Here is a 21,740-nt window from a genome sequence, read left to right as displayed (position 1 = left end):
GCATCAAAGAAATACCTGACTCAGTCGCTAATATCTCCACAAGACCCTACATTTTTGGCTAACCACTTGGGTCAAAAGGGCAACATTTTAGGGCCACATCAGCACAGCTGTGGTAGGTGATTAGTCAAACAGCTGATAGCACAGCCATCTTGTCCCATCAGACAATTCTGACAGAATTAGCTTCAGCACTTGTATCATCAGGACAGGTTCTGGGCTTTTTGAATGATCAAAATTCTGTAGTTAGCCTTCCAAAGGAGTGGCAGCACGCCTCAGAAACTGATGTTTCCCTTCATAGTGAAGCTTTCATTTTATGGTATCAGCTAATACTGTATGTACAGGTGTCTATTTATGACTCTTCTACAGATGTGTGATTCATAGTGCACAATGATTTCCTATACACTGAGTACCAACACTGACAATAGGGGCCTAACTGTGCCTTCCTTATATCAGGACCTGCATCTGATACAGCCATGGAAGGTTGTTTATATAACCAGAGTTCAGCAGCTAATAGGCCTAGTCTTTCCTTCTTCCACCTGAGACAGTATGTCAATATGTAATACAAGATTAGCTCTGAGGATTGAAAGCAGTTATTTAGGGTCATACAAGGGTGTATAACTAGGAGAAATGAGATGACATTAAGCATGAAACAATCTGCACTGCATCAAACCTGAATCAGGTGACCTAATGAGTCTTTTCTAGAAGTGAGAGAAATATGGGATTTCTATCCCCTGGGAAATTCCAACATTTCAGCATTTATTTTCATCCCAAATTGGGATAGAAAGTTGAAATTTTGAATTAAATGGAAATTCTGAAAAAAACAGATTCAGAAATTTGTTTAGACATTTTCAATTGAAATGGAACATTTTGACATTCCCAACATCAAAATGTTTAGTTTTGGTTTATTGACCTGACCTGAAATGCTTTGTTTTGAGTCAGCTCAACATTAATCTGCATTCCCCACAGTGTGCATTGCCTTGTGGGAGTTGTAGTTTGGGAGCCTGATGCCCATATTACCCACAATAGGCCAGGTTCTTTGGCTGGACTACAGTGTAACGCATCCTGAGTCATGTAACTCCCATGATGCACCATTCAGTTTAGCCTGAGAAAAATCTACAGTGCATTAGGGGAGATGTAGTGCTCCAGGGAGTCTAGTCTATAGGGGAGAATGGGGGCCCAAATTACAGCTCTCTTAAGGCAATGCATTGATAGGGGAAAACAGTTCAATGTTTTGTTGAACCAATTCAAAATAAAACCTTTCAGCTAGTTAAAAAAAAATTCCAATTTGGGTCAAACAGACCTGAAATGAAGTATTTCCTGACAGTCTTCTAGAGAGAAAAATAGAAAAACGTCAGCAAAAAAATCAAAAATTTCCTGTGCAAAACTTTGATGTTATGGAAAATGTTGTGCATTTTCATTTGGAACTCATTCATATGGAAAATTCCCAACTGGCTCTCATTGTTTCTGCTCTAATTTCTAAAATTCTAGGGCAGGAAGTTTAAAAATGAGCATATGGAGGGAATAGATTTGGGAGGAATGCTTTGCCTCACAGGAGAAAGCCAGTTGAGAGAGAGCAGACCAAACAGCAAAAGGGTTATGGAAGATGGGCTTGCAGATCAAAAGTTATTTATCTAGCACTTAAACAGGGCAAAATGGCCTACAGCTGGTGCATAAGAAAAGGTTACTGAAGAGGGGAATTATTTACTGATAACCAGCTGAAAGCCTCCTTTTCCCACCCACATTCCTCAGAGATTACAGGCAACCCAGCAGTGGCCTGCCTTTCCTGTCAGATGAGAAAAGTGCAATTTACAGCTGAGACAGGCTTGGGACTTGTGCACCAGGGGAGGGGGGCTGCTGCCCAGAGGCAGGTGTGCTGGCACAATTCTTATAGTGGGGGTGCTGATGAGGGAAATCACACATTTGGTGTTTGTTATAACCACTTCAAGCCAGGGGGGTGTGGCAGCACCCCAGGAACCCTAGTTCTAGCCCCACTCTCAGAGGCACAAGGGGCCAGGCTGGAGTCTGGGCTGCAGGACCCACCCACGAGGAGCCTGACCACCAGAGAAGAGGACGGGGTGCTGGAACAATGTGTATAGTAGGGGTTCTGAGAGCCACTGAACAAACTGTACACCCTATACATGATGGAAACTACTTCAAGCCAGGGGGTGCGGCAGGCCCCCCACGACCGCTAGTTCAACCACCTATGGAAGATTGTTTAAACACCTGGCAACCCCTTTAAAGCTGGCTTGGGCAAGGGTTGAGCATGCAGCGCAGTATTAGAAAAAAGACTTGTAGGGGAAAGAGGGAGGAACCAGGGTGTTTCAGAACTTGGATGATAGTCGCTGCCTGTCTCTGAGGGGTAAAATGACCTGTTGGGGGAAGGGCTCCTCCTCTTAGAAAGAGCCAAAAGGAGGTAAAATATACACAAATAGAAGGCATTCATGCTGAATGTCAACCTTCTAGAGGGATTTGGCCAAGGTCATCAGGTTGACTCTTACTCAAAACAGCCAGGGGTCATCACTGCTGGAAAATATAAACCCAGGCTCTCCCTTTTTGCACTGGGTTGATGGGTGCTATTTGGCAGACACCTTGTATGTAGCCTTTTCCTAAAGGCACCTCGGCAGTTCTGGCTAAGCTCCCCCTGTTCCTTGTAATGTCTTCTCCAATACTTTACCCAGGCAAGCTTCAATGACCACCCCCCCAAACCCACTTCCCAGTCTCTCCAGCAATGACCCACAACGTCATCAAATCTACATTAATTCAAATAAAAGAAAGCCCAAGATCAAAGGGAATCAAGAGGATGCTTAACAAGTAACCTTTTGTCCTGTGTCTAGCAGTGTCATGGCTAACCTAAGTTGTAAGCTCCCGGAGGGGAGACCTGGTTCTGTGCTCACACCAGGGGAGAATTTGAGTAACTCCATTAAGGTCGACGGGAACTGCATATTTCTGAAATAGTAGCCTCTTATACAGATGTGAGGGGGGCTGGTCATCTGCAGTGCCTGTGCTGGAGGAATCCTTCCCCAGCTTAAACCAGGGCTTTTGTGGCCCCTTTATGCAGCTCTGGTCCATTCCTCCCACATAAAAAGGCCAGACTGGGGGTGAGAATCTTACCTATGCGTGGAGAACAAGGGAGTTGTGGAGTAGTATTTTTTAAAATAAGTAGCATATGCCCCTAGGGTGACCAGATGTCCCGACCGATGTATGTCCCCTCATTTTGCACTCCGGCTTTTTTTTTTTTTGGCTTCAGGGGCAGCACCCCAGCTTTTTTTTTTTCCCTTATGCTTCCGTGATATTTTGTTCTTGTCATCTGGTCACCCTATATGCCCCTCAGGTTACCTGTGTGATATTCTCCTGAACATCTAGAGTTAAATCAAAGGGGCTGTTAAAGGAACCAAGCAGGAAAGGCAAAACAGTGATGCAGATAAGAGTCCTTAAGGAAACAATAGGGAAGCTGTTTATTGGGGAATACCCCCTACTCTCTCAAGGTTAAGAACAGTTTACTCCTCCCAAGGCTAACCCTAATGTCAAAAGGGAATCCTAAACTGTGGAGATGCTGGCCCCAGGAAGGAGCAGGAACAGCCAGGGAATGTCAGGCTACGTCTTCACTACCCGCCGATCCGGCGGGTAGCAATCGGTTTATCGGGGATCGACTTACCGCGTCTCGTGAGGACGCGGTAAAATCGATCCCTGATGGCTCTACCGTCGACTCCGGAAATCCACCTCGACAAGAGACGGTAGCGGAGTCGGCGGCAGCGCGGCAGCGGTCGACTTTCCCGCGTCCTCACCGCCAGGTAAGCCGACCTAAAATACGCAACTTCAGCTACGGTATTCACGTAGCTGAAGTTGCGTATCTTAGGTCGGAACCCCGCTGTAGTGTAGACCTAGCCTCAGTGTCAGGCAGTGCAAAGTGACAGAGACAGAGGTATGCTGAGAGCAAGCCAGCCTGCGGGAGATGAAATGCACCAACGCTTGGCTAAGGGGGAAAAATATGTATATCGATCTCTCGTTTTTACCTTTGCTTGGCTATGCAAGAACGTGTTGTTTTTAAGACACTGTTTTGTTCAAAACTTATCATGGTCACAGGCTCCTGAAGGGAACCCCTTAGAGTTGCCAAACCCAGGTGGGCGTCTCAGGTTGACATGATCTTTTAAAGGGGGGGGGGGGGGGGGCGCGCTATGGGCAGAGATTGAGTCAGAGTTTCTGAACCTTGTAGCCCCACCCAGAGTGAAGTGTTAGCAGCCAGGCCTGTCACCTGAGGGGTACACCCAAGAGGGACAAATGGGGGGAGAGGGGTATCTAAGGCACATCTCGCCTGGTCACCATAGATTTCCAGTCCTAACTTTAGGCTCCTACTTAGTAAACTCTTGGTCTCGGTTAAGCACTTAGACACCCACTACATTATTTATGCAGCTGCTGCTAATAAAATGGTGCTAAACTTTAAAGCCAGCTCTGTCACATTTTAAAAGCAGAAGCAATATGGTACAAAGTCAGTCAGTGATAAAGATTAGAGCTGATTCTGAGTTCAGCTTGTCCCCAGACCACCCGATTAGATACTTGGCAACACACATAGGTAGGACTAAGATCAGAATCCAGCTAAAAGTCTGAGGAACCATGACAGGAATTTTCAAAGGGGCCTTGAGTAGTTAGAGGCCTAATTCCCTTGGCCTACCTTGAAAATCCCAGCCCCCCAAAGAAAGTAATAAATAAAAATCAGAGGGGAAAAGAGTATGTTATATCAATACAACAATCAATAATAAAACCCAGGTTACTGTTGTGTGAAATACAAAAGAATGGGAATTTGTTCTGGCAAACTGTACCTCTCTTACAATAGTAAAACTTGCACACTACAATCACGCTGAATGAATCACAACTATCTGGAGATAGTGTGTTGTTCAGGACATTTTCCTCCTGTTATTAGTCATCTCTCAAAAGAAATTGTTCTCAGCTCACTGGGAGTTAAGGTGACGCTATTACACACAACATAACCACACAATGTGTAGGAGGGTTAGACTGGGAACAAAAAAAACAACCTCACGCATTGCAAATGTCGGGGGTGGGGGCACTGCTTTTGTAACGAGGTTCCCTGCAGAGTTGCACGATGAAATATAAGCAGGGTTAATAGCATTAGAGAGAGGCTGACTCCCTATTTATTCCATTCAGATCTGTGCTGGAACATCAGCAGAGATTCTTTTTCGTTTCCCAGCTCACAGCATTAACAAACGTGTATTTCAAACTAGAAGCTCACTGAGGCTGAGATAGTCTGGTGCTCCAAAGCCCAAGATTTGGTGGTGATGGGGGACTTCAACTATCCGGATATATGTTGGGAAAATAACACAGCGGGGCACAGACTATCCAACAAATTCTTGGACTGCATTGCAGACAACTTTTTATTTCAGAAGGTTGAAAAAGCTACTAGGGGTGAAGCTGTTCTAGACTTGATTTTAACAAATAGGGAGGAACTCGTTGAGAATTTGAAAGTAGAAGGCAGCTTGGGTGAAAGTGATCATGAAATCATAGAGTTTGCAATCCTAAGGAAGGGTAGAAGGGAGAACAGCAAAATAGAGACAATGGATTTCAGGAAGGCGGATTTTGGTAAGCTCAGAGAGCTGATAGGTAAGGTCCCATGGGAATCAAGACTGAGGGGAAAAACAACTGAGGAGAGCTGGCAGTTTTTCAAAGGGACACTATTAAGGGCCCAAAAGCAAGCTATTCCGCTGGTTAGGAAAGATAGAAAATGTGGCAAAAGACCACCTTGGCTTAACCACGAGATCTTGCATGATCTAAAAAATAAAAAGGAGTCATATAAAAAATGGAAACTAGGACAGATTACAAAGGATGAATATAGGCAAACAGCACAGGAATGCAGGGGCAAGATTAGAAAGGCAAAGGCACAAAATGAGCTCAAACTAGCTAAGGGAATAAAGGGGAACAAGAAGACTTTTTATCAATACATTAGAAGCAAGAGGAAGACCAAAGACAGGGTAGGCCCACTGCTTAGTGAAGAGGGAGAAACAGTAACAGGAAACTTGGAAATGGCAGAGATGCTTAATGACTTCTTTGTTTCGGTCTTCACCGAGAAGTCTGAAGGAATGCCTATCCTAGTGAATGCTAATGGGAAGGGGGTAGGTTTAGCAGATAAAATAAAAAAAGAACAAGTTAAAAATCACTTAGAAAAGTTAGATGCCTGCAAGTCACCAGGGCCTGATGAAATGCATCCTAGAATACTCAAGGAGCTAATAGAGGAGGTATCTGAGCCTCTAGCTATTATCTTTGGAAAATCATGGGAGACGGGAGAGATTCCAGAAGACTGGAAAAGGGCAAATATAGTGCCCATCTATAAAAAGGGAAATAAAAACAACCCAGGAAACTACAGACCAGTTAGTTTAACTTCTGTGCCAGGGAAGATAATGGAGCAAGTAATTAAGGAAATCATCTGCAAACACTTGGAAGGTGGTAAGGTGATAGGGAACAGCCAGCATGGATTTGTAAAGAACAAATCATGTCAAACCAATCTGATAGCTTTCTTCGATAGGATAACGAGTCTTGTGGATAAGGGAGAAGCTGTGGATGTGGTATACCTAGACTTTAGTAAGGCATTTGATACAGTCTCGCATGATATTCTTATCGACAAACTAGGCAAATACAATTTAGATGGGGCTACTATAAGGTGGGTGCATAACTGGCTGGATAACCGTACTCAGAGAGTTGTTATTAATGGTTCCCAATCCTGCTGGAAAGGCATAACGAGTGGGGTTCCGCAGGGGTCTGTTTTGGGACCGGCTCTGTTCAATATCTTCATTAACGACTTAGATATTGGTATAGAAAGTACGATTATTAAGTTTGCGGATGATACCAAACTGGGAGGGATTGCAACTGCTTTGGAGGACAGGGTCATAATTCAAAATGATCTGGACAAATTGGAGAAATGGTCTGAGTTAAACAGGATGAAGTTTAACAAAGACAAATGCAAAGTGCTCCACTTAGGAAGAAAAAAATCAGTTTCACACATACAGAATGGGAAGAGACTGTCTAGGAAGGAGTACGGCAGAAAGGGATCTAGGGGTTATAGTGGACCACAAGCTAAATATGAGTCAACAGTGTGATGCTGTTGCAAAAAAAGCAAACGTGATTCTGGGATGTATTAACAGGTGTGTTGTGAGCAAGACACGAGAAGTCATTCTTCCGCTCTACTCTGCTCTGGTTAGGCCTCAGCTGGAGTGTTGTGTCCAGTTCTGGGCACCGCATTTCAAGAAAGATGTGGAGAAATTGGAAAGGGTCCAGAGAAGAGCAACAAGAATGATTAAAGGTCTTGAGAACATGACCTATGAAGCAAGGCTGAAAGAATTGGGTTTGTTTAGTTTGGAAAAGAGAAGACTGAGAGGGGACATGATAGCAGTTTTCAGGTATCTAAAAGGGTGTCATAAGGAGGAGGGAGAAAACTTGTTCACCTTAGCCTCTGAGGATAGAACAAGAAGCAATGGGCTTAAACTGCAGCAAGGGAGGTCTAGGTTGGACATTAGGAAAAAGTTCCTAACTGTCAGGGTGGTTAAACACTGGAATAAATTGCCTAGGGAGGTTGTGGAATCTCCATCTCTGGAGATATTTAAGAATAGGTTAGATAAATGTCTATCAGGGATGGTCTAGACAGTATTTGGTCCTGCCATGCGGGCAGGGGACTGGACTCGATGACCTCTCGAGGTCCCTTCCAGTCCTAGAATCTATGAATCTATGGAAGATATGCTTTAGTCAAACACAAGTTACTGGGATCAATACGGGGTGACTGGATGAAATTCTATGGCCTGGATTAGGCAGGAGGTCAGACGAGATGCTCATAGAATAGGGAACCCATCCCCAGGTTCAGTTTCAGCCCATAGTTCAGAGTGACTGGAAGCAGTAACTATCTATTGGCTATTCAGTATCCTAAGTGAAGGGAGCTAGTTACCTCAGCAAATCTCATTATGACTGTCACTAATTAGCACTTTGGCTATTGTCTGCACAGAGAAACCAAGGATTAAGTAGAGCTGGAGAATGAACTCTCCTCTCATCCTGCAGGAAGATCCTTTCAGCTCAGGGGGAGGGAGGCATGCTGCCAGGAGAGAGGAGGGAAGCTTGCGTGGATACTGCACATGCAATAATTATTCTGCAGATAAACAGCATCTTTCACTATGGAAAAAATGGAGGGCAATGAGCATGTCATTTCATGGTAGTGATTAACTATTTCTTCCCCATGCTCATACCCTGCACTGAATAGCAGTAACTCACATTAAGCAGCAGCAATTTTCCCTTCTAGGTAAGAGGAAAAATTGCCAGCCTGACCTTGTTCACATACGAAAGGTGAGTCCTTATGGACTAGTCTGCATGTCAACTTGTACATCATGCTTGGGGCTCTATGGGGAGGTTCAGCAGGCACATTTGCATCCAGTCACGGAAGGGAGCACTTTGTTCTCTCTTATAGGAGCCATACATTCACCTGACAAATTCATTCCGGGGGAGTAGACGTTACCTCCCATTCCAGGAAGCTTAGAAACCAAACCGTCAAATAGCTTGTGATGTGTGATCTTAGAGCCTGAAGAGAGGAGAGGAGATCTGGCTAGAGTGCCCAAGTTCAAACTAGAAATAAGGCACAAATTTAAAAACAAAAAAAAACAAAAACAAAAAAAACCAGTGATGGTAATTAACCAGCCAAACAACTTACCAAGGGTCCAGTGGATTCTCCTTCCCTGGCGATTTTTAAATAAATAAAGATTGGATTTAAAAAAAAAAATACATGGTCTAATTCAAACAGGAATTCAGGGAAGTCCTATGACCTGCATTATACAAAAAGGGGAGACTGGATGATCACGGTTGTCCCTTTTGGCTTATAATCTATACTCCACAAGGCCTACTGGCCATATTGACGACATGAGGAACAGGCAGGGAAAGGCCCTAGTTCTGTTCTTGAGGTGAACACTAAAAGGGAAGAGGTGCGCGCTCTCACACACACAGTTAGAAAAGAAACTGATCTGCACATGCATCTCCAGACATTTGTAAATTATAGAGGTAAACAAACATTTATGGGAGAAACTTACCTCCATATTCCAGCAGATGGCAGCAAATAACTGCCACAAATTGGTGAATCACTCACACTACGTTGGAGGGGGGGTGAGGGGGGGGAAGAGAGAGAGATGTATGCAACCAGCTCCAGCCTGTGAATTTTAAGAACCCGACGTTTTTGAAGTATAAACACCCCTGGGAGCGCGGCTTTAGGAAACACAGTCCATATTAAAGGGGGACCCATACCTCAAATCAAGTTGGAAGCTAACAAACCCAATCCTAAAAACATTTTCACACGCACAGAGGCCTACAGACATCAATGGAGCTACTCACATACATAAAGTTAAGCAGGTGCATAAGTGTTTGCAAGATCAAGGCCTACAATACAAAGGCATGATGATCCCTTTAGTTCCCTGCCTAGCCTACTGTAGCCCGGCAGTGTATCTCTGAGGCAGACTCACACAGGCACAGTGTATTGGATACTTTACTGACATAAGTCTTATTTTTTTTTTCTAGATTATAGTATTAATATATTCTAAACAAAAAAGGATAAACTTTCACAAGACCCAAAAATTGTTGTGGATTCTGTAATTCTTACTTAGTTTGACACAAGTTATGCTTTAAAATGTCAATGCCCCATATGTAATAAATGTGTAGATTATTAAAAAAAAATAAAAAATCAGAAGCATTTATATTTTGAAGTACCTAAATATTTATAGAATAAGCTATTTGTAATGTAAACCAAAACCAGAAATGGTCCTGAACTAGGCATTAGGACTAAGGAATAAATCTGAATTTTGGATTTAATGCCAAGAATGCCTACAGCAGAGGGAAAAGTTCTAGGCTCACAGTTCATTTAATAAGATTTTCATATAGTTAAGATATTTGCTAATCTATAGATTCCTAAACATGTGGGGTTCACTAGCTGACCAATTCCTGGCACAGAGATTATATTATAGAATATTCGACACCTATCCCAGAAAATAAGTAGTAAAAAAGGATACACGTACCTGACACTCCTGCTCTGCCCACCCACAAAAAATAAAGCTACCACATTAAAGAAAGTTAACAAATGTTGGGCCAACTTGTCTTGTCCTGCAATAAAACCTGCAGGAAGAGGCTTTGGGCTGGATATCTCTGCAGAAGTCCCCTCAGAGTTCCTTCCATGGTTAGGGGTTGGGATTTGTCCACCATCATGGAAAAGTCTGCAGGGCCCCCACTCCGAAAGCTGGCTGATTCTGCCGAGGATTCCAAGGCACTAACAGCTGGTGTCCAGATCCCCGAGTATGTGGGGGAACCCTAAGCTGTAGTATCTTTGGCAGGTGTTTCTATGGGCTGAGGGGTGGAATGATGGACAAGGGCCTATCCAATACCCCTTCTCAGAGAAGACCAATTATAAATACTGATCATTTATAAAGTGAATAGTTTTAAGATGTAGCTCCTCATGGAAATTGATGAGTAGCCTGGTATCTTATATCTCAGTTCAGGTTTGTCTTAAAGATGATGGCATAGCAGTTACTCCTAGGCCTCCTTGCAAGCAGGTTACAAACTTCTATTGGCCCAGCCAGCCTGGTGGTTTCTCCCCACTTCTCATCCTAAATCACTCCAAAAAAAGATTACAGTGTTGTAAATGTTGCGCTAGATTGGAAGAGACAGGGATCCCGTGCAGTAGTTTTCAACCTGTGGTCCGCTGACCCCTGGGGATCCGCAGACTATGTCTAAGATCTCCAATGGGGTCCACACTTCCATTTGGAATTTTTTAAGAGGTCAGCAAATGATCAAAAGGTTGAAAACGACTGGTCTAGTGCATGAAAAACAAAGTGAAACTGACTACATTAAAAAAAAAAGGGGGGGGGGGCTGTGTGATAAAACTTTGCAATACATAGTTTTTTTTCAGCTGACCATTTCAAAGCAATTCAGAAACCTGGGTAAATTTACTTCCCTGTGTCTCAGTTTCTAAGCCAATAAAACAAAGCTAAGTGACATGCCCAGGGTCGCAGAACAAGTCAGTAGTACAGTCAGGAAGAAAACCCAGGCTTCTTAGTTGCTCTGTCCATTAGAGACCTTGCTTTCCCAGTTAGTGAACCCAACTAGTTTATTTTCATTGTCCATGCTGGGAGAAATGCAGAAACTGAACAAACAGAATTAGATTTTTAAAGGCCATTTTAATAATCTAAAGTGTTATTTGTAATGTAGGTCAGGACAATTACTCACTTTAAAAAAAAAAAAGTAGTAACTTTACAGTGTTCCTTAAAAAGGAAAATATCTTTGTATAGAATCAGAGAAGTTAGAGAAGTAAAATACCCATTGGATGATCCAGTCATTCCCTAAAGCACATTTTTAGTGGTTTATTACCAGTGTCTAAAAATGTCAGTAGCACCTATGTCCCATTAAAAGTAAAAATTGCAAATGCCCCTTGGCTTTCCAGATCTGTTTTTTCATTTACTGCCATGTGCTAATAGCTCTAAATCCAGCCAATAACAATACAAATTTCCCTTGGAGAAACAGATGGTCGCTAGACATTTCACCAGCTCTAGGATTCTCTCACAGGGCCCCCTACTGGTACAGTTCTGCTGGATGTGCAAACAGCAGTAACCACCACATTACTTCAATATACAACTGATTAAGAACAGCTCCACAGCCCAGCTTACTGTTAGCTGCTGATCTTCGCCAAATTTCTCATGTGAAGGCGCATACAGGAACAGAAGAGCGAAGACGTAAAGGTTCCACATCCCATAGATGCCTGTGAAGAAGGCACCATTCCCGTACCCTGGGAAGTCCCCCCATTTCCAGTGCCCTTCAGGCACCTGTCCATGAGAAAGCAGAGATTCAATAGGGCCAGGCAGGTAAGGAAGAGTCTCAAATATGTTGAATGAGTATCTAGATAGAATCAAGGTATCTCTATGGGAGTGGGTGTGTCAGGCTTAAATAAAAAGCCCACAAGTTGCTTTTTGGATGGATAATGGACCAAATGTTTGGCTTACCACCCAGAACCAAATGCGCGCGCGCACACACACACAAAAATACAGGACAATGGACAGAGCAAGTGGCGGAATTGCTCAAGCAATTCCTGCAAAATCTATTAGGTAAATAGAAAACCACTGCCACATTTTTAGAACTAAGATATAACCATGCAGCTCACACTGGTGCATTGTTTTCTATAAGCATTTCAAAGGGCTCTATATTAAGACATCACATATCTCTACATCACCACTGCAGCCCATGAGAAGGCACTTCTACACACAAAACCAGAGCCATAGGGCTTGCAGTTAACCAAGAATCATAACCATTTCTTCCTGAAGGTGTGTTCCCCTTTCTACTCACTAACCCAATGTGCTGCCTTGTAATTACTAGAACAGAAATCCCTCCAAGTGCAACACTGGAAGACTGAGTTTTTCAAGGGCATTGTTCAGTACAGAAAAGGGGATTAGTCCCAGAGGAAGAATCTTGGATAAGCCTCAAGAAGCTGCGTAGTGTTTGAGACACTGATGAAAATCCATGGTACTGAATGGCCTTTTTGACTATCGCCCTTCTCACTCCAGACTGAGCTAGGAGGAACCCGAGGTGTCACAACACAATGCAGGAATGCTTTCATGCAGGATTACCTTTCAGCACACTCACCTGCCGGACAACGAAGATGATGATAGTCATGGCAGCACAGATCAAGGTGATGACCATCAAGAACTTGAACCGGATATTCAGCTCCTGGGTACACAGACATCATTAACATTACAAACAAAAACAGACTCGCACATGTCCTCTCGGAGCGACAGCCAATGTTCTTCATTCCCTTACACATCTGAATTCCCCTCAGACGCACGGAGAAGGGGTTTAAGTGTCTGAGATTATTACTGCTTTCCATTACATTTCCTTTTGTGAAAGGATACAGGATAGAGTGAGGCTGATTTACTAAGTGACTGTGCTGGAGGCACCACTTCAACTTAATCAAAAGGTTTCATTAAAACAGCAGCAAATTTGACAGCCCCAAGCTTCCATGCTTAACTGTTTACACTCCCACCATGCTTACAGTGTGAGACTGGACAGAATTCTGACTTACTTAGTCAGGGACAAAGGAGGCACTTTAGGAACAAAGTGAAATTTTCAAGTGTTCCTAACTGACTTAGGAACCAGACTTAAGACGCCTAAATCATTGAAAAAAGCAACAAAGAGTCCTGTGGCACCTTATAGGCTAACAGATGTATTGGAGCATAAGCTTTCGTGGGTGAATACCCACTTCGTAACACGGCTACCCCTTGGATACTAAATCATTGAGTTGCTTTTGAAAATTTTAGCTCAAATTATGATGCATTTCTAAATAAGAACATAAGAACGGCCGTACCGGGTCAGACCAAAGGTCCATCTAGCCCAGTATCCTGTCTGCCGACAGTGGCCAATGCCAGGTGCCCCAGAGGGAGTGGACCAACAGGCAATGATCAAGTGATCTCTCTCCTGCCATCCATCTCCATCCTCTGACAAACAGAGGCTAGGGACACCATTCCTTACCCATCCTGGCTAATAGCCATTAATGGACTTAACCACCATGAATTTATCCAGTTCTCTTTTAAATGCTGTTATAGTCCTAGCCTTCACAACCTCCTCAGGTAAGGAGTTCCACAAGTTGACTGTGCGCTGCGTAAAGAAGAACTTCCTTGTATTTGTTTTAAACCTGCTGCCTATTAATTTCATTTGGTGACCCCTAGTTCTTGTATTATGGGAATAAGTAAATAACTTTTCCTTATCCACTTTCTCCACATCACTCATGATTTTATATACCACTATCATATCCCCCCTTAGTCTCCTCTTTTCCAAGCTGAAGAGTCCTAGCCTCTTTAATCTCTCCCCATATGGGACCCGTTCCAAACCCCTATTCATTTTAGTTGCCCTTTTCTGAACCTTTTCTAGTGCCAGTATATCTTTTTTTAGATGAGGAGACCACATCTGTACGCAGTATTCGAGATGTGGGCGTACCATCGATTTATATAAGGGCAATAATATATTCTCAGTCTTATTCTCTATCCCCTTTTTAATGATCCCTAACATCCTGTTTGCTTTTTTGACCGCCTTTGCACACTGCGCGGACATCTTCAGATTATAAGCTCTTCAGGGCAGGGACAGTTTCTTACCAGGTGTGGGTAAAACTGTCAGATGCACCTAAGTCACTTAGGAGTCTGTCTCATTTTTAAAAGTGACTTAGGGTTTGTCTATATAGCAAAAGCTGTGCATGGGCTAGCCTACCTGAGCAAGCTTGAATCCAGCTAGCATGGGTAGCAATAGCAGAGAAGACAGGGCAGCACAGGCTTCAGCATGGGCTAACGAGTCACATATATACCCAGGTTCTGTGTTGGGTTTGTACCACCTGTGCTGCGCTGTCTTCACGGCTATCATTATCTGCACTAGCTCAAGGAGGCTAGTCCATGCACAACTTTTGCTTTGTACACATACCCGCAGGCATATAGTCAGGGCCGGCTCCAGGGTTTTGGCCGCCCCAAGCAGCCAAAAAAAAAAAAAAGCTGCGATCGCGATCTGTGGCGGCAATTCGGCGGGAGGTCCTTTGCTCCGAGCGGGAGTGAGGGACCGTCCGCCGAATTGCCACTGAATAGCTGGACGTGCCACCCCTCTCCGGAGCAGCCGCCCCAAGCACCTGCTTGCCAGGCTGGTGCCTGGAGCCGGCCCTGCATATAGTAGCCTATGTCTCATTACGAGTCAGTAGGACTTAGACTACTACATGCTTAAATTGCTTTTGAAAATGAGACTTAGTTTTACCTTGTATGTACAATGCTTGCAAATATTATTAGTATTTGTAGTAGCATCTGGAGACCCCCAACCAAAACCAAGGCCTGATTGTGTTAAGCACTGTATGAATACATAGTAGAGATAGACCCTGCTCCAAAGAGTTTATCATCTAAATAGACAAGATAGACAAAGAATGAGAGGGGAAACAGGGGCATAGAGAAGTGAAATGACTTACAGTAGTGCTTAAAGGCTCTAAATGTAATACAAATTAACGATAACTGAAGGCAACAGGTTCCTTCCAGGGTTCACCTCGACCAGCTAACACATATTAAAATACAACCTTCCCTGTCTATTGTACATTAGAGGTTTAAAACATGTTAGCTAACACATTTAAAAAAAAGCATACACTTTTTATCCAAGCCTAGACAAGCCCTTAGCATCTTAGCTTCCAAAAGCAAGCTGATACATCTCAAGCATAGGCCATCCTAGTACAGAGCTAACATCCAAAACCTTCTGAGGTCTTCATAACCTGGTAAGCTGTGTTTTGTTTGTATTGGATCAGGTCCAAAGTTCAGGCTAACATTTTCTCCTGAATTCAACGGGTAGTGGCCTTTTCATTCAGAACCACGTGACTCACCTTTGGAATGTCACTTTTAATTTGGAATTCCCTGTTTTTTTCTGAGTATTTTTAATCATAACCAGAATATTGTTTAAATGTAACTTGCAATATTTAAGAGGTATACACATAACTTTAGATCTTAGGAATTTCAATTGCTCTCTGAATGTATGATTCACTTCCTACGCGGGAACCCAGGCTGCTGGCAGTGAGGGTCTGGAGTTCACCAAACCAGCCCTATGAATATGTGGTTTTGTCCAGGGACGAGGAGAACCAGGAAACCCATGAGATGAACTGATTCAGTACATCTCCTAGGCAATCTTTACTGGTGGGGCTTGTATTGAGCTCTGGCTAGAGCTATAACTCCCCATCTCCCCTGAGACTGAACACCTTAGCTAATAGCTTAGTTGCTGCCCCAGCCATAGTAGGAACAAATTACATCTCCCTCTGCACCCACCATCATTTAGAACTTTTTTAGGGCCAAATACTATCCTCAACTACATTAGGTGCTTTATGGACACATACACCAGTGTAAATCAGAATTGAATGCAATGGAGTCACAGTAATGTAAAATCTATGTAAGTGAGAGGAGAGTCAGTTCCTATACCTATAATATATAATCATGTAAGGGGTATTGGTGCATTACTATCAAGTATTTTCTTATGTTATAATGCTTTATTTCGGGGCATCCACAGCTTCCAACCACATGTCCTGGGTTGCAGATGGGGACATGTTCACATGTGGACAGCTCTGAATAATGAATAAGGAGTCATGGACCTAAGGTTGTGCACAGGGCTGTTAACCCTACCACAAAGAAACAAACTTACTACAGAAAACCAGTAGCTATATCAGTGTTCAGCATACTAGAACAATGGATCAGCTTCCTGTGAAGAATATGACGGGCATTGGTCAAACCCATAAAGTCCCTTGCTCAAAGCCAGATCAATAATGAAAATCAGGTTTTGGATTGCAAGATTGCAATTAATATGAAGCTACTAAAACTGTTACAATAATTAAAGAAATGGACAGATACCATTTTGATTTCTCTTGGAATCAGTGAGTGTAGATGCACAGGTTCGAACAAACTACACTTTAGAGAAATAAATGAGACCATCATCTATTCTGGGAATGTGGATGGTAAACATGAAACATGTAGTAATCCTAATGTCCAATGAACAAGAGCAGGCACTGAGGGTATGTCTACACTACGAAATTAGGTCGAATTTATAGAAGCCGGTTTTATAGAAATCGGTTGTATACAGCCGATTGTGTGTGTCCCCACATAAAATGCTCTAAGTGCTCTAGTCGGCGGACCGCGTCCACAGTACCGAGGCTAGCGTCGACTTCCGGAGCATTGCACTATGGGTAGCTATCCCACAGTTCCCGCAGTCTCCGCCGCCCATTGGAATTCTGGGTTGAGATCCCAATGCCCGAATGATGCAAAACAGTGTCGCGGGGGGTTCTGGGTACATGTCGTCAGGCCCCTCCCCCTCCGTCACAGCAACGGCAGACAATAGATTCGCGCCTTTTTACCTGGGTTACCTGTGCAGACAACATACCACGGCAAGCATGGAGCCCGCTCAGCTCAGCTCACCGTCACCATATGTCATCTGGGTGCCGGCAGACGTGGGACTGCATTGCTACACAGCAGCAGCAGCTAACTGCCTTTTGGTGGTAGACGGTGCAGCATGACTGGTAGCCTTCATCAGTGATCTAGGTGCTGGCAGCTGTGGGGCTGGCAGCTGTAGGGCTGCATTGCACCAGCCCTTGCCTTTTGCCAGTAGATGGTTTATTACGACTGGTAACCGTCCTCGTCGTACAGCAGTGGCTGTCAATCATGGGCACCTGGGCAGACATGCTCAGTCCAGCAGTGGCTGGAACTCCGTATGTCCCCCAGTCCCCCATCCTGCTGCCTTCACAATGATGATGATGGCTATCAGTCGTAGTATGCCATTTTCTGCCAAGCGCCCTGTTGGATCATCGCACATTAGCAGAGTCTTCCCTGAGCAGCAGATCGTGCAATAGGCCTGAAGGCTACTGCCAAGCGCCCAGTATTTGCTGCCAAGCACCCAGAAGATGCCGAGGGCTATCAGTCATGCTGCACCGTCGTCTTAAGATGTAAAAAATAGATTTGTTCTGTATTCATTTGCTTCCCCCCTCCCTCCGTCAAATCAACGGCCTGCTAAACCCAGGCTTCTGAGTTCAATCTTTGGGGGGGGCCATTCTGTGTGACAGTTGTTTGTGTTTCTTCCTGATGCACAGCCACCTTTGTTAATTTTAATTACCTGTACCTGTACGCCATGTCGTCACTCGCCCCTCCCTCCCTCCCTCCCTCCCTTCTTCCCCTGGTCCGTCAGATACTAGTTTCGCGCCTTTTTTCAGACCAGATGCCATAGCTAGCACTGGGATCATGGAGCCCGCTCAGATCACCGCGGCAATTATGAGCACTATGAACACCACGCGCATTGTCCTGGAGTATATGCAGAGCCAGGACATGCCAGAGCAAAACCAGGACCAGCCGAGGAGGCGATTGCAGCGCAGCCACGAGCGTGATGAGGAAATTGACATGGACATAGACCTTTCACAAGGCACAGGCCCCAGCAATGTGGAAATCATGGTGTTCCTGGGGCAGGTTCATGCCATGGAACGCCAATTCTGGGCCCGGGAAACACGCACAGACTGGTGGGACCGCATCGTGCTGCAGGTGTGGGACGATTCCCAGTGGCTGCGAAACTTTCGCATGCGTAAGGGCACTTTCATGGAACTTTGTGACTTGCTTTCCCCTGCCCTGAAGCGCCAGAATACCAAGATGAGAGCAGCCCTCACAGTTGAGAAGCGAGTGGCGATAGCCCTGTGGAAGCTTGCAACGCCAGACAGCTACCGGTCAGTCGGGAATCAATTTGGAGTGGGCAAATCTACTGTGGGGGCTGCTGTGATCCAAGTTGCCAGGGCAATGAGAGACCTGGTGATATCAAGGGTAGTGACTCTGGGAAACGTGCAGGCCATAGTGGATGGCTTTGCTGCAATGGTATTCCCAAACTGTGGTAGGGCCATAGATGGAACCCATATCCCTATCTTGGCACCGGAGCACCAAGCCACCGAGTACATAAACCGCAAGGGGTACTTTTCAATGCTGCTGGCAAGCCCTGGTGGATCACAAGGGACGTTTCACCAACATCAACGTGGGCTGGCCGGGAAGGGTACATGATGCTCGCGTCTTCAGGCAGTCTGCTCTGTTTCAAAAGCTGGAGGAAGGGACTTTCTTCCTGGACCAGAAAATAACCGTTGGGGATGTTGAAATGCCTATCGTGATCCTTGGGGACCCAGCCTACCCCTTAATGCCATGGCTCATGAAGCCGTACACAGGCAGCCTGGACAGTAGTCAGGACCTGTTCAACTACAGGCTGAGCAAGTGCCGAATGGTGGTGGAATGTGCATTTGGCCGTTTAAAAGCGCGCTGGCGCAGCTTACTGACTCGCTCAGACCTTAGCGAAAAGAATCTCCCCATTGTTATTGCTACTTGCTGTGCGCTCCACAATATATGTGAAAGTAAGGGGGAGACATTTATGGCGGGGTGGGAGGTTGAGGCAAATCGCCTGGCCGCTGATTACGCGCAGCCAGACACCAGGGCGGTTAGAGGAGCACAGCAGGGCGCGGTGCGCATCAGAGAAGCGTTGAAAACCAGTTTTGTGACTGGCCAGGCTACGGAGTGAAACTTCTGTTTGTTGCTCCTTGATGAACCCTCTGACCCTCCCCCACCACCCTGTTAACTCTACTTCCCTGCAAACCAACCACCCCACCCTCCCCTACTACCCTCCCCCCTTCGAGCACCACTTGCAGAGGCAATAAAGTCATTGTTGCTTCACATTCATGCATTCTTTATTAATTCAGCACACAACTAGGGGGATAATTGGAAAGGTAGCCCGGGATGGGTGGGGGAGGAGGGAAGGAACAGGACACACTCCAATTTAAAACTTTAAAACTTATTGCACTGGAAATCATCTAGGGTGGAGTGAGTGGGTGGCCGAAGGCCCCCCCACCGTGTTCTTGGGCGTCTGGGTGAGGAGGCAATGGGACTTGGGGAGGAGGGCTGCTGGTTACAGAGGGGCTGTAGCGGCGTTCTCTGCTCCTGCTGCCTTTCCTGCAGCTCAACCATACGCAGGAGCATATCACTTTGATGCTCCAGCAGCCGGAGCATCGACTCTTGCTTTCTGATTACAAGTTGACGCCACCTCTCCTCTTCAGCCCGCGTTTCAGCACGCAACTTCTCCTCTTCAGCACGCCACCTCTCCTCTCGCTCATATTGGGCTTTTTTAAAATCAGTCATTGACTGCCTCCACGCATTCAGCTGTGCTCTGTCAGCGTGGGAGGCAGTCTGAAGTTCAGTAAACATTTCGTCACGCGTCCTTCGCTTCCTTCTTCGAATATTCACTAGCCTCTGCGAAGGAGTAAGATTTGCAGCTGGTGGAGAAGGGAGAGGTTGTTAAAAAAGATACATTTTAGAGAACAATGGGTAGACTCTTTCACGTTAGATTTTGCTGTTCACAACATCACACAGCACATGTGCTTTCGTTACAAGGTCGCATTTTTCCTCTTATATTGAGAGTCTCCTGGTTTGGTGTGAGAGATCACTCACGCAGTGCCAGGACACAGATTTCAGCTTGCAGGCAGCCATGGTAAGACATATAGTCTTTGGGCTTTTTTAACCTTCTTAACATGTGGGGATGGTTTCAAACAGTTCTGCCCTCATTTCCCATACCAAGCACCCGTGCCATTTAAAATGGGTTTGCAATGTAAAAGGAGGGGCTGCGATTTCAGGTTTAACATGCAGCACAAACCCAACTAACTCCCCTCCCCCTCACACCCAATTCTCTGGGATGGTCACTTCACCCCTCCCCCCCACCGCGTGGTTAACAGCGGGGAATATTTCTGTTCAGCAGACCAGGAAGGGGCACCTCTGAATGTCCCCTTAATAAAATTGCCCCATTTTAACCAGGTGACCGTGAATGATATCACTCTCCTGAGGATAACAAAGAGCGATAAGGAATGGATGTTGTCTGCATGCCAGCAAACACCGGGACCATACGCTGCCATGCTTTGTTATGCAATGATTCCAGACTACGTGCTACTGGCCTGGCGTGGTAAAGTGTCCTACCATGGCGGACGGGATAAGGCAGCCCTCCCCAGAAACCTTTTGCAAAGGCTTTGGGAGTACATGAAGGAGAGCTTTCTGGAGATGTCCCTGGAGGATTTCCGCTCCATCCCCATACACGTTAACAGACTTTTCCAGTAGCTGTACTGGCCGCGATTGCCAGGGCAAATTAATCATTAATCATTAAACACGCTTGTTTTTAAACCATGTGTAATTTTTGCAAAGGTACACTCACCAGAGGTCCCCTGTGTGCCCTCAGGGTCTTGGGTCAGTTCGGGGGTTACTGTTTCCAGGTCCAGGGTGACAAACATATCCTGGCTGTTGGGGTAACTGGTTTCTCCGCTTCCTTGCTGCTGTGAGCTATCTATGTTCTCTCCATCCTCATCTTCCTCGTCCGCCGAACCCGCTTCCCCGTTTGCAGAGAGGGACTCATAGAACACGCTTGGGCTAGTGGTGGCTGCACGCCCTAGAATGGCATGCAGCTCCGCGTAGTAGCGGCATGTTTGCGGCTCTGCCCCGGACCTTCCGTTTGCGTCTCTGACTTTGTGGTAGGCTTGCCTTAGCTCCTTAATTTTCACGCGGCACTGCCGCGCGTCCCTGTTATGGCCTCTGTCCTTCATGGCCTTGGAGATCTTTTCTAATGTTTTGCCGTTTCTTTTACTGTTTCGGAGTTCGGCGAGCACTGCTTCATCTCCCCAGATGGCGATCAGATCCTGTACCTCCCGTTCGGTCCAGGCTGGAGCTCTTCTGCGATCCTGGGACTGGGACTGGGACTCCATCATGGTTACCTGTGCTGATGGGCTCTGCATGGTCACCTGTGCTCTCCACGCTGAGCAAACAGGAAATGAAATTCAAACGTTCGCGGGGCTTTTCCTGTCTACCTGGCCAGTGCATCTGAGATGAGAGTGCTGTCCAGAGCGGTCACAATGAAGCACTGTGGGATAGCTCCCGGAGGCCAGTAATGTCGAATTCCGTCCACACTAACCCAATTCCGACCCCCTAAGGTCGATTTTATCGCTAATCCCCTTGTCGAGGTGGTGTTAGGAAACCGGTTTAAAGGGCCCTTTAAGTCGACAGAAAGGGCTTCGTAGTGTAAACGTGTCCAGGCTTAAGTCGATTTAACGCGGCTAAAGTCGACCTAAACTCGTAGTGTAGACCAGGCCTAAGATGACATTTAAATGTGCAGTGCTGGCATGGGATCCTAATGGA

General features: G+C 45.4%; 1 pseudogene; it reads right to left on the bottom strand.

Moving 5' to 3' along the window:
* Positions 1–8,556: 8,556 nt before the first annotated feature.
* Positions 8,557–21,740, bottom strand: part of LOC113407368 — a 40,919-nt pseudogene continuing 27,735 nt past the window's right edge.

Source organism: Terrapene carolina, unplaced genomic scaffold (assembly GCF_002925995.2).
Source record: "Terrapene carolina triunguis isolate 2854851 unplaced genomic scaffold, T_m_triunguis-2.0 Scaffold211, whole genome shotgun sequence".
Lineage (NCBI taxonomy): Eukaryota > Metazoa > Chordata > Testudines > Emydidae > Terrapene > Terrapene triunguis.
Note: the sequence above shows the minus strand (reverse complement) of the source record. Positions and strands in the feature narration are given on the sequence as shown.